The sequence below is a fragment of the Haliotis rubra genome, unplaced genomic scaffold (assembly GCF_003918875.1).
Source record: "Haliotis rubra isolate DU_JTF1 unplaced genomic scaffold, ASM391887v1 Scf2563, whole genome shotgun sequence".
NCBI classification, from domain to species: domain Eukaryota; kingdom Metazoa; phylum Mollusca; class Gastropoda; order Lepetellida; family Haliotidae; genus Haliotis; species Haliotis rubra.
Genome location: NW_025766629.1, coordinates 1 through 18,917, shown reverse-complemented (window position 1 = coordinate 18,917; position 18,917 = coordinate 1). Strand labels below are relative to the sequence as shown.

The window sequence follows — 18,917 nt, the reverse complement described above, 5'->3', positions numbered from 1 at the left end:
TAACAATATATGGAAGACCAACTTCTTTATTACTGGGAGAGCGATGTTTCTGTGTAGGTTCTAACACCTTCATTGAGCAAGTGAACATCACCGAAACGTCGCTCTCACTGTAGAAACTTTGGTCATAATATCAACCACTGGATTTTACAGTCCGCCTATCTCCAGAATAGTGGTGGGGCGTCGGTAAACATCAAACAAATAACCATAACTCTCTGTAGGAGTTACACTATAAGAGTAGTGGTGCTAGCCCTGGCTGTAATTACAGTCAACTTCCTGGTTGTCTGGTGAATTGATTACATCATTTACAATTGTTTGTTTCTTTGCTGTTTTAAGCGGCACTCAGCAATACTCCAGCTCTATAAAGACGGTCTGCAAATAACAGTCTGAACCAGAATATCCAGTGATTGGTCTCATGAGCATTGGTCTGTACTCTGGGGACACGATGGCATGCATGAACCAACTGAGCGAGCCTGGTCAGCTTATCCCGTTAGTCGCCTCATACGACAAGCATATGTTGTTTTTTTGTTTTTTAACGCTGCACTCAGCAATATTCCAGCTATATGGCGGCTGCCTGTAAAATAATCTAATCTGGACCAGACAATCCAGTGATGAACAGCATGAGCATCGATCTTGTAGGATATAATGACATTCGGCATTTGAACTATGTCAGTAGCATTTTGTACTGTACGAAATAAGAAACACGTTTTTATGCATTGCTTGTTTTTATTGAGACAATCATACTCAGTACAGATGAGTGGGTTATACGGAGTCTTCTCGAGGTCTACCCTGAAAAAGTATCCAAAATTAAATTTATATCTTCAGTTTCGGAAGGATGGTTTAACTCACAGTTATAAAATACATTTATAATGTAAGTATAGTTAACTAACGATTACTCGCTTACATAGACTAACGCTATGTTATCTAAACTATAAAATTCTGATAGTACCAAATAACTCCATTTAAACTGAAAAAAACCCCCAACTGTCTCATAGGCCTTGGAAACTGAGAAACTGAACCTAAGAAAACTAGATTTGCTTGTTTAAAGGTTGTGTATTACAGAAGCCTGGCAGAGATTACAAAAATGTGGATTAGGCACTATGGCTTGCGTCACAGTCAGATAGAAAATCACTCTCAATATCTGCGCGGAAATCGATTCTACCATGACGTTCGAAGTAGTTGAAACTATATTAAAGCGTCACTGAAAATATGTGTTGTTCCACGGAAAGGTTGTCCTGCTCTACCGGTAGCACCTACCACTGAATTTGCATATAAATGTGTTTATCGTGGATATACATGATATTCTCGAATGTGTTTCCTCTCCACGCATGGCGGCCCTGTATTTTCACCCCCGACATGAAATTGTAAAATAAATTTCTTATCTCTATTTTAACCGTCTAACGAAATCTGTGCCCTGATGTAATAGAAAACTCTTACTCTCGCACACTCATAAAAATCCCAGGTCAGTTTGATTTATATTTTTTTAACTGTAATTAAAAATGTTTCTGAACCAACATGACTCGATCTTCATGAAAAATTAGTTTAAAATTATAACCAGTGATTAAAGTTTTGAAATCTCATAGAATATGTTAAAACACAATTGGTGAAGAATAATTGTTAAAATATTTTCACAATGATTCATTTTACGACCGCCCGCTCTCTTCCTGGCTAAGTTAATAAATGAGTACTGCATACAACATCACAGATGCCCTATATCAGTATGACGTTTTTAGATGTGAATCGAAAGTAGAAAAAATTGCATGTAGCCGTGATCCACATTTTAAAAATCTGAAAGAAGTTATACAATTAGTGAAGAATAGTTTTGTAATATTCTATATACTAATTTATTGTTTACGCATCGTCCGCTTTTGTCATGTCTTTGTTTCTTACATGGGCATCGCATACAACATTATATATTACCTAATATCAATATGATGTTTTAGATGTGAATCGAAAACATTGCATGTAGCCGTGATCTACATTTTAAAATCTCACAAAATAGTTACACAATTAGTGAAGAATAGTTTAAAACATTTTTATATCATTTGATTTGTGACGCCAACCCGCTCTTCCCTTGCTGAGGTTTCAAATGAGTAACACATTACGGATGACCTTATATCATATGACGTCTAAGATGTAAATCGAAAGTAGAAAACACTGCACAGCCGTTATCTTTGTTTGGTTGGTTAAACTTTGAATGGAGAACACTTGTCATCGACAAAATCAATATTGATACCTCATATGCGTATAACGCCTCTATAATGTTCTTTTCCCCTTTGGCCGCGATTTACATAATCACTCACCGGCAGGAGCTGCTGTCACGTACTCAATGACAGTGTAAGGGACAGTGACAACTTGATCAACGTCCTTTTCCGGACCCTGGCCATCTTCACTTTCCATCCTGGCTACCGCCGGTCTTTCCACACAGCGCCTTGCCCACGTACTTCAACAACCTCTTTGACCTGACAGGATCCTGCAGGACTTGGTGAAGTTCCCTCACGTCCCAGCTTGGTATTCACCAGCTCATTCAGACCCTCCAAGACTCGACCCTCCTTGTCGTACATCTCAACCAGTCCTCCATCTCTTGCGCTCTTCTTGTCATCATCTTGTCAGACTGTTCTTCCAGATCTTTTCCAGTGCCTCTTTCTTCCACAGAATTGTCAGTCCTCCGGTCTGCCAAGTTAGGGTCTCGGCCAGTTAGGCACTGGAGCGGGGCACACACCTTCTTTGCCTGTAATGGTTTCAAAATGGGCTCTTGACAACTGCCTTGACTCCTTGGACGATGGGTTTGATAATTTTCTTCAACACCGGCCTTATCTTCTTTATGACTTTAGTGACGGGTCGGAATATCTTCCTGATGCGTATTCTTGGAGCTCTGAACCACCTTCTTCTTCTCCTTCTTCTCCAGGAATCTGTGTCCTGGATTACGAAGACAACCACCAGCAGGAGAAACACCAGAGCTATCTTCATCCTAAATACCAGGAGAATATAAAATGAATCTTTGCATGCCTATGCACATAGCTTACTGGAAGAGCTTAATTACAGTATTGCTGTGGTATAGCTAAAAGTGTCGTAAGGCGAAACCTCAGACACTGATGAAAATTCAAAAAGGACACATCGTTTATCATGATATACTAAGAGGCATGAACTGAAGCCGAGCTGAAATATACGTAATTTATCATGTTATATTGAGCTATCTTCATCCAAAATACCAGGAAAATATGAATTGAATCTTTGTATACCGATGCATACAGTTTACTGTAAGAGATTAATTACATTTTGCTGTGGTATAGCTAAACTTGTCGCAAGGCAAACCCCGAGACACTGATAAAACTACAAAAAAAGACATATCATTTATCATGATATACTAAGAGGCATGAACTGAAGCCGAGCTGAAATATACAATGACAACATGGATATTTGAATGAAACGCTTGCCCCACAGAAGATGGTGGAAAGAGTAAATGAAAGACACAGTTTACCTCTCTTGTCAAAGGGTTTTGTGATCGACTAGAACTTGTCGCTGTATTTATAGTAAAACAGTGGCATTTTCCACAAGTACAGATAAAAGATCTGTTGTGATCACGACACAATCGCACAGAACATGAACCCTCCTTCCGTAACACAAGCTGTACGAAGCCACATTGGAGGCCACAACAGGTGCGCCACTTCGACTGATGATAATGGCTGTTCTGCATCCCCATCAGGAAACATGGAACAGTCTCAAATCCTCGTAGTCTTTGGGCTTATACGCAAAATCCGACATACCCGAACAAAATAGAGTACCACAGTGAATGAGTGAGTTCAGTTTTACGCTGCTTTTAGCAATATTCAAGCAATATCACGGTGGGGGACACAAGAAATGTGTTTCACACATTGTACCCATAAGGTGAATCGAACCCGGGTCTTCAGCGTGACGAGCAAACACTTTAACCACTAGGCTACCCCAACACCCCACACTGTGCCAGAATCAGTGTCGACTACAATTTAGACAATGAGATACACCATATTCATGATAAAATGTTAACGCCAAAGAATGTGCAGTCCCTCTAATCCAACGAAACAAATTCTATTGGGCGTAAAGGGCAACTAAGCAGTGAAAGTATATAGATCACTGAAAATGAATGATGACAAGAGGTGTCCGCGAATTGAAATTCGTCCAAATGAATTCGAGGTGTAACCGTGTACACACAGTTACTTAGGCGTTTTCAGGGTTGAATTAGAATAAACGCTGAAATTTAATAGGGAAACGAACTAAAACTCATGATCCGCCTGACCCGTGAAGATCCGGGGTAGAATAGGTCTTCCCGCAGCGTCAGAATGTAGTTATTGTTGTGACAAGAACCACAAAGCCACTGGGGTGTGAGGCGGATGGATTTTTATTACAAGAATGTAATAAACAAAAGCTTTAGCCTGAAACATGTTAAAATGCAGTATAAGTTTACAATCAATTGACAGGAATCACATTACTACATAACAAGTGAATTAACTTATCCAAATACATAATTACTAATCATAACTACTGTTGCCAACACGTTACCGTGACAACTCCACAGATATATAAATGAATACTATAAACATTTACAAATATGATGGATGTTACATAATATACAATAATAAATATAATTGAAATAACAATGATAACAACATACCAGGTTGGTATGACCTGAGCTCTTGCATTCAATGCATAGGTGATACTGCTGGTGTTTACGTCATCTGCAGGATGAAGAAATACCATGTGCAGATGATATTTACAACAAATGATTAAAAGAGTAACTACGGTAAAAGCTACATACAACCACATCTAACCACACATACGCACATACATCCACACACGCACCCTATTTATGGTAGCTATAATAATGCTTTAATGTGATAGGAATATGGAAAATAAGATTATTGCTAAATATTATACTTAGATGAACAATAATTAATGATATGTAATGCTACAAATATATAATATAACACTTACACAACTCACTGTTCTGTGAGTCAAAACTTAAACTATGAAAACAGTATGATAACTCACTCTAATGCGAGTTACAACCTACACTAATAACAATGTCGTAACTCACTATACTGTGAGTTACCACCACATCAAATATTTACACATAGTAGAAAGTGGATACTGAGATTGAACATACTTTAAACTATAGCCAATATAACCATCAACTATCACACACAAAATCACAATAAATATATACACAAGATTAGAGATTACTAACCTTATATACATGGAAAAACACAGTCCAGATCACCATGATCTTGATCCGAAAGACTAAACCGCAACATGCGTGATGACAACCACATAAGATACTGACCAAGAGACTAGATGAAATTAACCTTTAAATACCTAATACCTTATACGCTTGGCTGAACAGAGAACAATAGAAATTAAACACTAGCCTGAGCAAGGGACAAGCTTTAGAAGGGATTGCAGGGAGAAAAGCATGCAGTGCAAATGAGTTTTGCTGAAATAGATTACATTTAAGATTAGATTGATGTTTAGAAGGGCTAAAGGTGTGATATAAAATATTGAATATAAAATTATTGATAAAATGATTAGACTTGGGTTATTTAATGAGATTGTATATCTCATCATAATGACACACAACTTTAAAAGATTCACATGTTTATTATATTTACAACTATATACAATACAAAGTTGAATCTGCCACATACTTCCCCCTCCACACAAATGACGTCCCCGTCATTTACTTGAGTGAAGAAGGTTCACAACAAACTGTGACATAGCACCACCAAATTGCTCGAACACACCTGCTGAGGCCAAGCGCTCTACTAGGTCGGATCTATCGTCCCAGTCGTTGATTGTCGTCTGGCTCATGACGTAATCCCCTGAGCGCTGCCATTCCGGTGGTCTCCTCTCACGACGTGAAGTCCTTGGTGGTGGTTTAGGTGTAGGTCTGGTTCGGACTGGAGGCGAGTCAGGAGTTCTGGCTTCTCCTGCTAGGTCCTCTGGATTCGGCTCTAACTGAAGTTCTGCTTCATCCTCAAGCATTTCTTCCTTGACAGAGACATCCTCTGTGCTGGGATCGTCACTAGTCCCCGGCTGATGGCCGTCACCATCAGAAGATGCGCTGCCCATCTCCTCAGTCTTCAGATCGTCACCATCCAACTGGGAGATGGAATCCTCTTCCATAGATTGTGCGCTGACAACTGTGGAATCATCAGGCTCTGTAGGAAGTTCTACTAGAAGGCTTGAAATTGACCTTATTTCGTCCTCCTCCGACACATTAGTTTCTGTTGGTTCTGTGACTGTCCTGGCCGACCTTTTTCTTGGCTTTGGTTTAGGTGGTACAGGCTTGGTCTTCTGAGAGTCGTCTGGCAAAGATCCGATGGGTAGAAGCAGGTTCCGATGTAGGGTCCGAGACCTTCCTTCCCCTCGTTCTTTCTTCACAACAAACACCGGGATGTCCGTGTTAGGCTGAGAAACAACGATGTACGGCTCCTCTTCCCACTTATCAGAAAGTTTGTGCTTGCCATCGAAAGCTAGGATCTTCACCAGAACACGCTCTCCAGGCTGTAATGTAGCTCCCCTGACCTTGACATCATAACCTGCCTTCTGATGCTCCTGGGAATCCTTAGATGCTCTGGTTGCAATTTTGTAGGACTCCTCCAGTCTTGTCCTTAGAGCCTGAACGTAGGAGGTCAAACTGTTATGTTCCATGTTTAGCTCTATTCCGAAGGCAAGATCAATTGGTAGTCTGGGTTCCCTTCCGAACATGAGATAGAAAGGGGAGTAGCCCGTGGACTCATGTCTTGTGGCATTGTAGGCATGGACGAGAGGTGCAACAAATGATTTCCAGTCTTGTTTCTGTTCTGGCTTGAGGGTTCCCAACATGTTGAGCAAGGTTCTGTTGTAACGCTCGGTCATGCCGTTCCCCATAGGATGGTAGGGAGTAGTCCTTGATTGGGCGATTCCGAGTGTAGCACAGAGCTCTTTCATCATCCTGCTCATGAAGTTGGCTCCTTGGTCACTGTGGATCCTCATGGGCATACCATAATGCATCACGAAGTGCTTGTAAAATGCGTCGGCTGTGGTCTTGGCAGTTGTATTCTTAGTGGGGACAGCCAAAGCATATCTTGTAAAGTGGTCTGTGATCACTAGGATGTGCTGGAATCCACCCTTGGAAGTCTCCAACGTAAGGAAGTCCATGCAGACTAATTCCAAAGGCTGTGAGGTAGTGATGGAGACTAACGGAGCTCGGATGTTGGTTGGTGTCTTCCTCCTCAAGCATCTGTTGCAGGTTCTTATCCAGTCTTCAGTGTCCGCTTGCATTCCTGGCCAGTAGAAACGGTCCCTGAGCAGTGAGAGAGTTCTGTCACGTCCTGGGTGTCCCACGTCGTTATGAAGGCCTTGCAATGCATCATGGATGAACCTTGATGGAAGTACAAGTTGTAATTTTGTCTCTCCATCCATGTTGATTCGCCGATGTAGGATTCCTTTTTCGAGTACAAGTGAGTTGAAGGACCTGAATAGTGATGTGTTGGCCATCGTGCTCGGAAATTCCTGTCTGTGTGGCTTCCTCTTCATCCTGACAGCTTGGATCCATGGCTTAAGAGTAGAGTCTTCGGCTTGGGCCATGCGCCAATCCCTCTCAGTCATTCCTTTCAGATCTGTTGACTTGGTGGACATCTCTTCGTCAACCGATGCTGCTGAGAGGCAGAGTGATTCCACGTAAGGCTGGGCATGAATAACTCCACAGATTGCCTTGACTGAGTCCATGGATAGCTGTTCCGAGGAAAGCTGCTGGTATTCTGGGAGCCTTGACAAAGTATCCGCATCCGTGTTCTTCAATCCCGGTCTGTAGAATATGTTGAAGTCATAGGCTCCAAGTGCTGCTAGCCATCTGTGGCCTGTGGCATCCAACTTGGCACTTGTAAGGACGTAAGTCAGCGGGTTGTTGTCTGTGAGAACAGTAAACTTCGCTCCATACAGGTAGTCGTGGAACTTCTCACATACGGCCCACTTGAGTGCAAGGAATTCAAGACGATGTGCCGAGTAGTTTCTTTCAGACTTCCCTAGTCCTCGACTTGCATAGCTGATTACCTTCTTGACACCATTCTGTTCCTGATACAGTACAGCGCCGATTCCCTTTCCACTGGCATCTGTGTGAAGTTCAAATGGTGTCCCGTAGTTAGGGTACGCTAAGACTGGCGGTGAAGTTAGCATTTCTTTTAGATGGTTGAAAGCTTGTTCTTGTTCCTCCCCCCAGTGCCATGGTTCCCCTGAAGGTTTCTTTGATTTCTTGGATTTCCCATGAGGCATCAGTGCTGAGAGTGGCTTGGCTATCTTGGCGAAGTCTTTTACAAATTTTCGGTAGTAGCCCGCAAAACCAAGGAACTGTCGTACTTCTGTTGGACTTGATGGTCGTGGCCAATTCAGTACTCTCTCGACCTTGTCTGGATCCGCCATAATACCTTCCTCTGTAATGATGTGGCCAAGGAACTTGATTTTCTTCTTGAAGAAGGAACACTTGTCAGGAGAGAGCTTGAGGCCAGTTTCTCTAATTCGCTGAAATACCTGCTTCAGTCTATCCAGCTGCTCTTCAAATGATGATGAGAAGATGATAATATCGTCTAGGTAGATGAGGCAGATTTTCAGGTGAAGTCCTTCAAAACACTCGTTCATGAGCCGTTGATACGTGGCTGGGCTGTTACAAAGTCCAAAGGGCATTCTGTTGTACTCATAGAAGCCTAGGGGTCCAACTGTAAAAGCGGTTCTTTCCTTATGAGTCTCCTCGATTTCCACTTGGTGATACCCGGACTTCATATCCAGCGTAGTGTAATACCGAGATCCAGAGAGTGCCTCAAACATCTCCTCAATCCTTGGAATTGCGTAGTTGTCCTTAATAGTTTGCTGGTTGAGCTGGCGAAAATCCACACATAGACGCAGTTTCCCTGTTTTCTTTCTAACTAGGACAACGTTGGATGACCATGGGGAACGTGAACGCCTGATGACACCACAGAGTAGAAGTTGGTTAAGGTGCTCCTTGACTTCTTCGTACATGGCGGGTGGTATGCGCCGGTAACGTTGCTTGAATGGGATGTCATCCTTGAGGTCAATCCTGTGTCTGACTGCTTCTGTGTGGCCTAGGTCTGTGTCGCCGGTAGAGAAGATATCCAAGTAGTCAGTGATGACTTGTCTCCCTTGTGCTAGTTCCTCACTTGAGACGGCAGAATCGTTGAAGTCCATGAGGTCAAGTACACTAGAGTCCTGAGTGGAAGCAGAGCTTGGTACATCCTCCAACTTGACAACTTGCAATTCACAGAGTATTGCGTGGCAAGGAATGCTGATAGCTCTTGTAGTGAGGTTAGATACATGTACGTCAACATGAAGCTTCTGACCACTTCCATCGTATGAGACAAGTGTGGGTGTGATGTCAAGGTCATCTGGTATCTGTGATCCAGTAGTGGGATGAACTATGACATGAGTAGCATGATATGGTAGGGGCTGGTCAACATAACCTGAGATATGAATTTCCGAGTTGGCAGGGATTATCTTGCGAGCAGACTCTTGGCTCCTAACTTTACCGATAGAGTAGTTCCTCTTGGCTAATTCTTTCTCTCTTAGCACTATACTCCTGAAGGCTAAATACCAAGGTGTATGGAGATTTGCTTGCTGGAGAAACCTTGATCCAAATTTGTCCTGACACTGGTTAAGGTATATGGATAAGATGTTGGTCCCAAGTGTGATTGGTACTGTCTTGTTGTACTGGCTGTCTGGCACAACAAGTAGCATACTCTGTATCTTGGTAGATGCACTCCCAGATCCCTCTATATCAACAACAATGACGCCACTGTAATGTAGAAGTTCTCCATCCGCGCACTCGACATGAAGAAGCTGCTTCAGTGGTTCTAGGTGAACATCAGGAAAGTTCTGTCGATAATATGCCTCAGCTATAGATGAGATCGTAGCTCCAGTGTCAAGCAAAGCCTTGGTCTTGATTCCATTAACAATAATGTTGGTTTCAGTTGGTTCGCCTACCAACTCGGACACTAACTGTTGATGGGTGTTGACCTTGTATCCTAGGCCCATGGTCCGCCCCTCCCCATAGGCCCCTGCAAGTTTCCCTGGCCCTGAAGTGGTGCACGACATCCACGCTGAATGTGACCTGGCTGTCCACATCGGAAACATCTAGGAATGTCATCCATGGCCTGAACTCCTTGGAACCATCCCGGATCTCCACGACCTGTAGGGTTGCCTCGTCCTCGACCTTGACAGAAAGGCTTGTTCCCTCTTGGCCTTGATGGGCGTGTCCAGTTCCTGGGTGGCAAGTAACCATACTCCTGACCTTGACCTTGATTGTGGCCTTGACTCCATTGGTTATATTGACCTTGTTCTGTGACTTGCGGTCTCTCATTTTTGACTTGTTCCTTGAGCTTGTTAATCTCAGTTGACATTGACTTGAGCATGCCCTTGATCTCTTGTAGTTCCGACTGCTCCTTAGTTACAGACGACTTACTAGTCGCGGACCTCCTGGCTGTTGGTTGCCTCTGTAGCAGATCCTGTTCCAGTTGTCGTAGGTACTTGAGAAAAACTTCCAGTGATCCTCCCTGATCATATCTATGACTTGACATGTCCTTCAGGTCCAAGCGAAGCCCAGTCCACAAAGTGTCGCGAAGTAAGACATCCCTTTCTCCTGGCTTCACCTTTCCTAACATGATGGCTTGATCCAAGATGTCCTCAAGTCTACATTCCCAATCGGCAACTGATTCCTCCTCTCCTTGCCTGGCAGTATAGAACTCGGCCATGATGTTGTGTTCTGTGTGCACCATCCCGAAGACACTGTCCAGCTTGGCGATGAGAGAGTCCAGTGGAGCATCCTTATCAATGTGCATGGCGACTCTTGCTGCCTTCCCACGAAGTGATTTGTGTACGGCGTCCATGACATCTTGCTCCGAATATCTTGTACAGAGACATGTGTATTCATGTTTCCACTGGTCGAAGTCGACGTCTCCTTTCCTGTCTCCCGAGAAGTATGGAAGCTGTGGCGTCTTAGCTAGCGTAACTGTGGGTGGAATAGAGGGTTTATGTTCCTGAGTCGACTTGCTAACTGATGAGATCCACGCTAAGAGATCCTGAGGTGTATCAGCTTTGGGTTTCAAATCCAACTTCTTCAGTGACAAAACAAGTTGTTTAACCTCCTCTTCTGACATTTCCGCTTCAGCCATGTTGGAGAATAAATATGAATATACAAATGACAAACAACTGAGTAATACACAACCTAGAAAACTTGATGAGTAGATGAAACACGAAATCCGCGAAAAATACACAACACGCGACACTTGATAACTGTAAATCCGTGAAGAATTTGTAACAAAACAGATTTCAAAGCACACAGTGAAGCACGCGAGAATACGTTAGATGTAGGATTTAATGAATGTTTACATTGATTTACTTAAATGGTATGGGAGTTTACCCTTAACGAATATAAGTTTAAATAAATTACATGTTTAGAGTTACCTTTAATTTGTGTTTAGATAATAAACTAATGCAGGTAAGTAAACTGCAGGTGTACGCGCGCAGGGGCTTATAAATATGATACGCTACATAAAGAGAGAATAGCACCAAGCAATATGAAATGAAGATATGAGAAGCGAACAATGAAATACAACCCTTAATTACCTGAACGAAATAACCAAAGGGATAAATGAACGCAAAGAAAACCCTACAACTAAACCACAAAGAGAACCTACATACTAAAACACTAAACTATGAACACAACCAACTAAAACAAACTAAACCTACAGGTTTATTAAGATATGGAACTTAAAGTAAACTAAACTAAACTAAACTAAACTAATTACCGATTACTAAAGTATTACTAATTACCTTACACTAACTAATACACACTCACACACACAAACACATCGTGGTTGTATAGAGCAGATGTGTAACTGATACTAATAATTAATTTATGCAACTAAATAAAGTAACTAATCTTAACTAATGCTTAACTGAAGACAACACAAACAAATTCACAGTAGAATATAAACACTTAAATTACATAATATACTAGCTCCGGAGCAATAAACTAAAGGGGTACCCACAAGTTAATGAAATTAAGGCATCGTCATATACAAATGCAGAAATAATATTCAATACATGGATAGCATGAAATCACATTAACTGCAGCTGACCGAACTTCACAGGGAGGTCAAGGTCACACAAGTGTCCATATGTTAAGGTCACACAAGTGTCCATATGTTGAGGTCACACAAGTGTCCATATGTTGAGGTCACACACCATGATGCGTATACACACACGTCAACATGAAAACAATCTCAGTCTATTCACCGAACGATGATAATACGTTGTGGGCGTTGTCGTCTTTGTCCGTGGCTATCGTAGTCGTAACTGTATCTGCTGTGGCTGACGTAGGCCGAACTTCTATGGCGGTGTCCTGTCCATGTTCCTCACTGGGGGCTCCAAAATGTAGCAGCGTCAGAATGTAGTTATTGTTGTGACAAGAACCACAAAGCCACTGGGGTGTGAGGCGGATGGACTTTTATTACAAGAATGTAATAAACAAAAGCTTTAGCCTGAAACATGTTAAAATGCAGTATAAGTTTACAATCAATTGACAGGAATCACATTACTACATAACAAGTGAATTAACTTATCCAAATACATAATTACTAATCATAACTACTGTTGCCAACACGTTACCGTGACAACTCCACAGATATATAAATGAATACTATAAACATTTACAAATATGATGGATGTTACATAATATACAATAATAAATATAATTGAAATAACAATGATAACAACATACCAGGTTGGTATGACCTGAGCTCCTGCATTCAATGCATAGCTGATACTGCTGGTGTTTACGTCATCTGCAGGATGAAGGAATACCATGTGCAGATGATATTTACAACAAATGATTAAAAGAGTAACTACGGTAAAAGCTACATACAACCACATCTAACCACACATACGCACATACATCCACACATGCACCCTATTTATGTTAGCTATAATAATGCTAATAGTAATAATGCTTTAATGTGATAGGAATATGAAAAATAAGATTATTGCTAAATATTATACTTAGATGAAATATAATTAATGATTATATGTAATGCTACAAATATATAATATAACACTTACACAACTCACTGTTCTGTGAGTCAAAACTTAAACTATGAAAACAGTATGATAACTCACTCTAATGCGAGTTACAACCTACACTAATAACAATGTCATAACTCACTATACTGTGAGTTACCACCACATAAAATATTTACACATAGTAGAAAGTGGATACTGAGATTGAACATACTTTAAACTATAGCCAATATAACCATCAACTATCACACACAAAATCACAATAAATATATACACAAGATTAGAGATTACTAACCTTATATACATGGGAAAAACACAGTCCAGATCACCATGATCTCGATCCTAGAGACTAAACCGCAACATGCGTGATGACAACCACATAAGATACTGACCAAGAGACTAGATGAAATTAACCTTTAAATACCTAATACCTTATACGCTTGGCTGAACAGAGAACAATAGAAATTAAACACTAGCCTGAGCAAGGGACAAGCTTTAGAAGGGATTGCAGGGAGAAAAGCATGCAGTGCAAATGAGTTTTGCTGAAATAGATTACATTTAAGATTAGATTGATGTTTAGAAGGGCTAAAGGTGTGATATAAAATATTGAATATAAAATTATTGATAAAATGATTAGACTTGGGTTATTTAATGAGATTGTATATCTCATCATAATGACACACAACTTTAAAAGATTCACATGTTTATTATATTTACAACTATATACAATACAAAGTTGAATCTGCCACATTTTCGATCACGATGAAAAGGACAAAAGTTTCAAGTTGATTTGCCTTATTTCCCAACGACTGAAAAGGCACAAGTGATTTCGGATAATTTGGTTGAAGATGGTTGGATGGATTCCTTCCATCACCTCTGCTTTAGACGGGTCCGTAAATAACCCGCATATCATTTAACGTATGGATTTTGCCGCAGGTTTGTACCTCTTGTTATTTAATAATGGTTCTATATTTATGGTTGAGGGTTCACGACCTTATTTCTTGCATTAACGTTACTTACAGCAAGGTTCCCCTGACTAATGGTTTTGACAAACTGGAAACGCATGCAAAACAACCACCTCGAACTATCCCCAACCTTCGTTTATGTCTTTGATTAAATCAACTATTTCAATGGATGTTTTCCTGATCATATCCACAGTATTTTTGGTGTTTGTTTTACTTCTTCGCAAAAGCAAAAAAGTACAATAGATCGAGTTACGTCCTTAGTTTTACATTTGACGAATTCATTTGCTTGTCGTGAAGATTATTGTCTCACAATTTTATCTTTGCCCTCTTGACCTCCTCACGTTGTCAGCTGCAAATGCTTTGACTAGCTTTCGTATTCAAGCGTGTTTTCTTTACATAATACCTACTGTTTGATAGTTCACTAACTTACAGTTCAAACACACCAACTCAATCTATCTACGTTTCTAGGAAAATTATATCGGTTGGTTACAAGCGTTTCCAATAAAAACGATTCGCTTCCAACTACTACAAGATTGTGTTTATGGTGTTACAACATTGCGGAGTTGCCTTTCCTTTGCGGTCACGTGAGTCATACGGCTGGACCAAGTTATCATTTGGCACTTGACCAGTCTTAATTGTTTCTCCGCCGGTTTGCGAAGATAAGCGGTCGCAGCTGGGTGTAGTGTGCAGATGACTTCAACCGTTATCTTTGCCCAGATGCCTGTAATCATGTAAACGTCTTGAAACACTTCGGCTCATGCGCGAAAGGGTGATTGCAACTGTTGACACAATTTGTCAAATCATTACCCTTCCCCATGGGTATATAAGACCATGATCATAACTCGTTTGGCCCCGCTTCTCAAGCATCGGACTTCGGTTCATATTAGGTAAACACTTTTCTTTCATCTCTATTGCGCCACATTTCTCTTGGGAAATTTGTATCGACTACTTGGCTTATTCTCAATTTTTCTTCTTGGTTATTGTACATCCAGTCAAATTCTTTATTCAGTCTAACTGTATTTTCTCTGTTCTATTTCCTTTAGCTATTCCTTTCATCATGCAATCATTCAATGACGCAAACCTTTTCAATGGTTGGCATTTAATAAGGTCAGAGTGATTGGTGATGTCATGAAGGAATTGGACAACTATTTTTGTCGAGATGCGCTGAGTCCCTCCCCTTTTGGCACGTGGTGGTATTTACCTGGCCTTATGGCAGGTTTGCTGCCTTGCTTGGATTAGGTTAGCGATAATGGATGATGTCATGTTGGAACGGGTGACAATCCTCACAGAGTATTTCCGTGCGTCCAATCTTTTGTGGCATGCGTACTAAGCGGCCTTGTCCCGCATAAAATCCGTTTCAATGTAACATGGACACGTGGATTATGGAGTGCCAGCGAAACGCTACCAATCTGTCCAAACGGCTTTTGCCAATCTAATTGATTATTTGGAGATTCAATTCGGCTTCCTAAGTGTCTAATTTTGCTGCAACTCTTCGGAGTGCGGTAGCCTTCAATGCCCCTCGAGTATCTGCGGTGGTGGAACAGACGAGGGATAGGTATGAACGATGGCTGAAACAGTCGCATTGTGTCATGTGTAATGGCTGCAATTAGGGATACGGAAATTCCATTGGTTCAGCCCCTCCCTTGTTGTTTTGCAACAATTCATGGGAAGTGTCGCGTCGCTTCCGGACTATGCCCCGTTGGTCTTTGTCTGGCCCGGATGTTTATTGTCGCGCTTGTGGCACCCCCTATACTGGTGGTCGCGTTTCAGTGTCGGCCCCAAATGCCCCTCTTTCCGTTAACGGTGGACACATGTCTTCGAGACATTTGAGAGTGCGCCGACCCAATACTGTTGCTCAGTCTTTGGGTGCCGGTCCTCTTCCTCAGAGCCACTCCGACACGATTCATACCTGCCACGACGCAAAATCCTCAGCGCGAGCAGCGCCGGCCTCAACAGACCGTTCAGGCTGCTTATCCGCTGTCTCGTCTTGGTCAACAGATTCTGACATGCCTTCCTTAGAAGACATATTGTTTCTTCTTTACCTCCTCTTTGAAAACTAGTTTCTTGTAGATCATCAATCGGGTTTCTCTTTGTTCATATTTTCTTCAGTCTAGAATTCTTCACAAAATAATGCTATAACCCGAATCTTTTTCACGGGTTGCGGGAAATAAATTGTTTACATTGTTATTGTACTAAATTGTCTCATACTGAATGAATGTTGTCATAAATCTTAATTATTAGTCGTTAATTGTATCAATATATCTATGTTTAGAAATGGAAACACAAAACAATTCTTGTTCTATAGTCGATTTGTATCCGTGTTTCAAGGTATGCTCTCAGTCCATCACATGTATCTAATATGTTGTTCGTTCTTGTCTTTTTAACTGCAAAGCATTTACTGAACGTTGTGTCAAATAGATGTTAACTTTTGTAACCTATTATATGTATAACAGATATCATTCATGGTGTATATGACATTTCATCCGTATTTATTGATGCCATGCATGTTACAGAGGTATTGAGGGACTAACCATGCTACATATTGGATTCCAGTGTTATTCAACACGCAGTCAGCAGTGAAGAATGCTGTTATTGTCTACTGTGATCTGTACACAGGTTGACATTTATTTGAGCGCGTCATGTTTTCACATGTACTACTGTCGTATCCAATGTATATTATAATACAAGTATTTGTCGTGGTTTAACACTCGTTTCCAGGAGTGTTATAGATTACTGGCCGGACCCCATTCGGACGGGAGAACAGATAAGCTCGTCCCCGCAGTTATCTGGTCCACGTTACATCTATTATCTGGCTCTAACCTGACTGATACTGACGAACGTTGTGGTGCGAGAATACGGCGCTGAACATCCACACCGCCCACACGAAGGTTCAACATTGGCGTTCAGCGTTCCCCAGTGGACCTCTACAGTGTTTCCCCACGCAAACATCACCATTGTCAGCCCGAACCATCAGTGCTCACTCTCGCAGTGTGCAGAACATTTCATCTCTTTCACTTCGAGGCCTAAGCAAAGACCTCTGCTGTGAGCTACGCCCAGGACGTGTGTTCGGACATTAACAGTGTTCAGCGTAAAACCGAGGAACCAATCAGAATTTGACTGTGACTTTTCAAGTCGACCAGAGCCAGTATATTCCATCGGACCAGAGACTTGTAGAACGTTTTGTGAGATGGTGGTGCCATATTTGACCATAGCGGCTGACATTTTAATATTCAAGATTGATCTTTAATGAAGTGTTCTGCAATCCATTTAATAATAATATGTGTCTGATGTATATGCTTTGTGGATTTACCCGAAGTAACATGGGATCATTTTATCATTCTTTGGCATGACAGTCTTTTTCATACAAAGTATCTACGGTTTTCCAGAATATTTCAAAAATTTGAAAGTGGTTATCATTTTCTATCAGCAATTACCGATCCTGTTTTGCTTCGATAGTATACATTGTGTTTAACTTTGAACGTATCTGACTGGAACTCATGTTTTATTCATCCGAGCTGTGTGGCAGCTCTTGTCCACAAGGGGAGGGATGTTATAAGGTGAAAATGCATCCCTAAAGCAGTATGAGAATTACAGCAGATTCCGTATTTCGATTACCAATATGACTCAGAACTGATAACCTTTGGCTCATGACTAAGAACGGTTAAACACATAATGGAGACAGAAAGTCGGGAATAAGAGAAAGATAAACATTGAGATATGAACTTGGCTAAAACTTTCGTGAGGCGCAAAGGACACGACAAGGTCGTAAGAGGAAGGTTATGAAATACATGAGTTAAAGGGCGGAGACGGAAGTAGCAAATCAGTGAAAAGGGGAGTCACTGAACGGTGCTGTCCGAGACCCCTCTAATTATAATACACATGAGTGAAAGGACAGATACAGTTATTAACGAATCAAAACAATATGTTGAAATATGTGATCAAGATAAGGTCAGGCTCGTCTCATTTAAAAAGACATGTTTGGGCGCTAAGAGCCTCAGGAGTGCGGAGAGTACTAGCTCAACATTTCAGAAGCCAATCCACCTTTACTAAGTTCCCCGTAGGATACGAGCCTGCGCTGTCTCTTTTGTTGGAGTTGTACTTGCTTTGAGATATGGACTGAGAGACAGTAAACCTATGTGAGTATAGAACTTGGTGTTGCGTTTATCCTTGAATGTATGTAATACAGTACATGAATGTGATGTAGTTAGTTAGGAGTCACGGTCGCCCGACCCCTCAATCCTTGACTGAGCATTCCCCATGGACCAACTTGAGTGCAGAGCTGGAGCTTACATCTCCCTGACAATGTGGAACGACCATAATCAATAGGTAACTGGGGTAGGGTTTACTAACACCCAAACGCCAGTTACGACAATAGGCTGGAGGGATGGTGTAAATCCAGCTTGGCTCCATGCAGGTAGCAAAAGTAATGCCGAAGTCCCCATGGTTCCTAGTATGGTGATCTACCTTCAGTTGTTGGCGATCCTATGGCCCGTGTGTTTTATATTGTATTGTCTTCTTTGGTGGAATGTTTTAGCTTTGTTCGCTAGTTTTATATTATATCTGTGATTATCTAGGTATTTTTACCGTCCATCGTCAGTAGGTTTTAATCTATAAAATATTTTCACTTTTTATTGCATAGGAGATTGCTTCGTCATGGTGTGGCTGAGATATTGCCGATGTGACGTTAAATATTAACTTCACTCACTCACTCACTCTTTCTGTAAAATATGTTCAATTCAGAGACTAGTTGTTAGAGCTAGGATATCCCGCCTCCAGTCACATCTATACCGACTTCGAGCCAATATTCGTCCTCGGTGTATGCCCTCAATGCCTATCGTTAAGAGTATGGAGTCA

The 18,917-nt window shown here is 41.4% G+C and overlaps 2 long non-coding RNA genes across 2 annotated transcripts; both read right to left on the bottom strand.

Annotated features, from left to right (window-relative positions):
• Window positions 1–709: 709 nt before the first annotated feature.
• On the bottom strand, window positions 710–3,613 carry LOC124279788. Its single transcript, XR_006899485.1, has 3 exons — window positions 3,479–3,613; window positions 2,301–2,968; window positions 710–786 (listed from the first exon to the last, which is right to left on the bottom strand). It is a non-coding gene; the product is annotated as an uncharacterized LOC124279788 (long non-coding RNA).
• Window positions 3,614–12,511: 8,898 nt separating this feature from the next.
• LOC124279787 lies at window positions 12,512–13,137 on the bottom strand. Its single transcript, XR_006899484.1, has 2 exons — window positions 12,803–13,137; window positions 12,512–12,563 (listed from the first exon to the last, which is right to left on the bottom strand). It is a non-coding gene; the product is annotated as an uncharacterized LOC124279787 (long non-coding RNA).
• Between the last annotated feature and the right edge of the window lie 5,780 nt (window positions 13,138–18,917).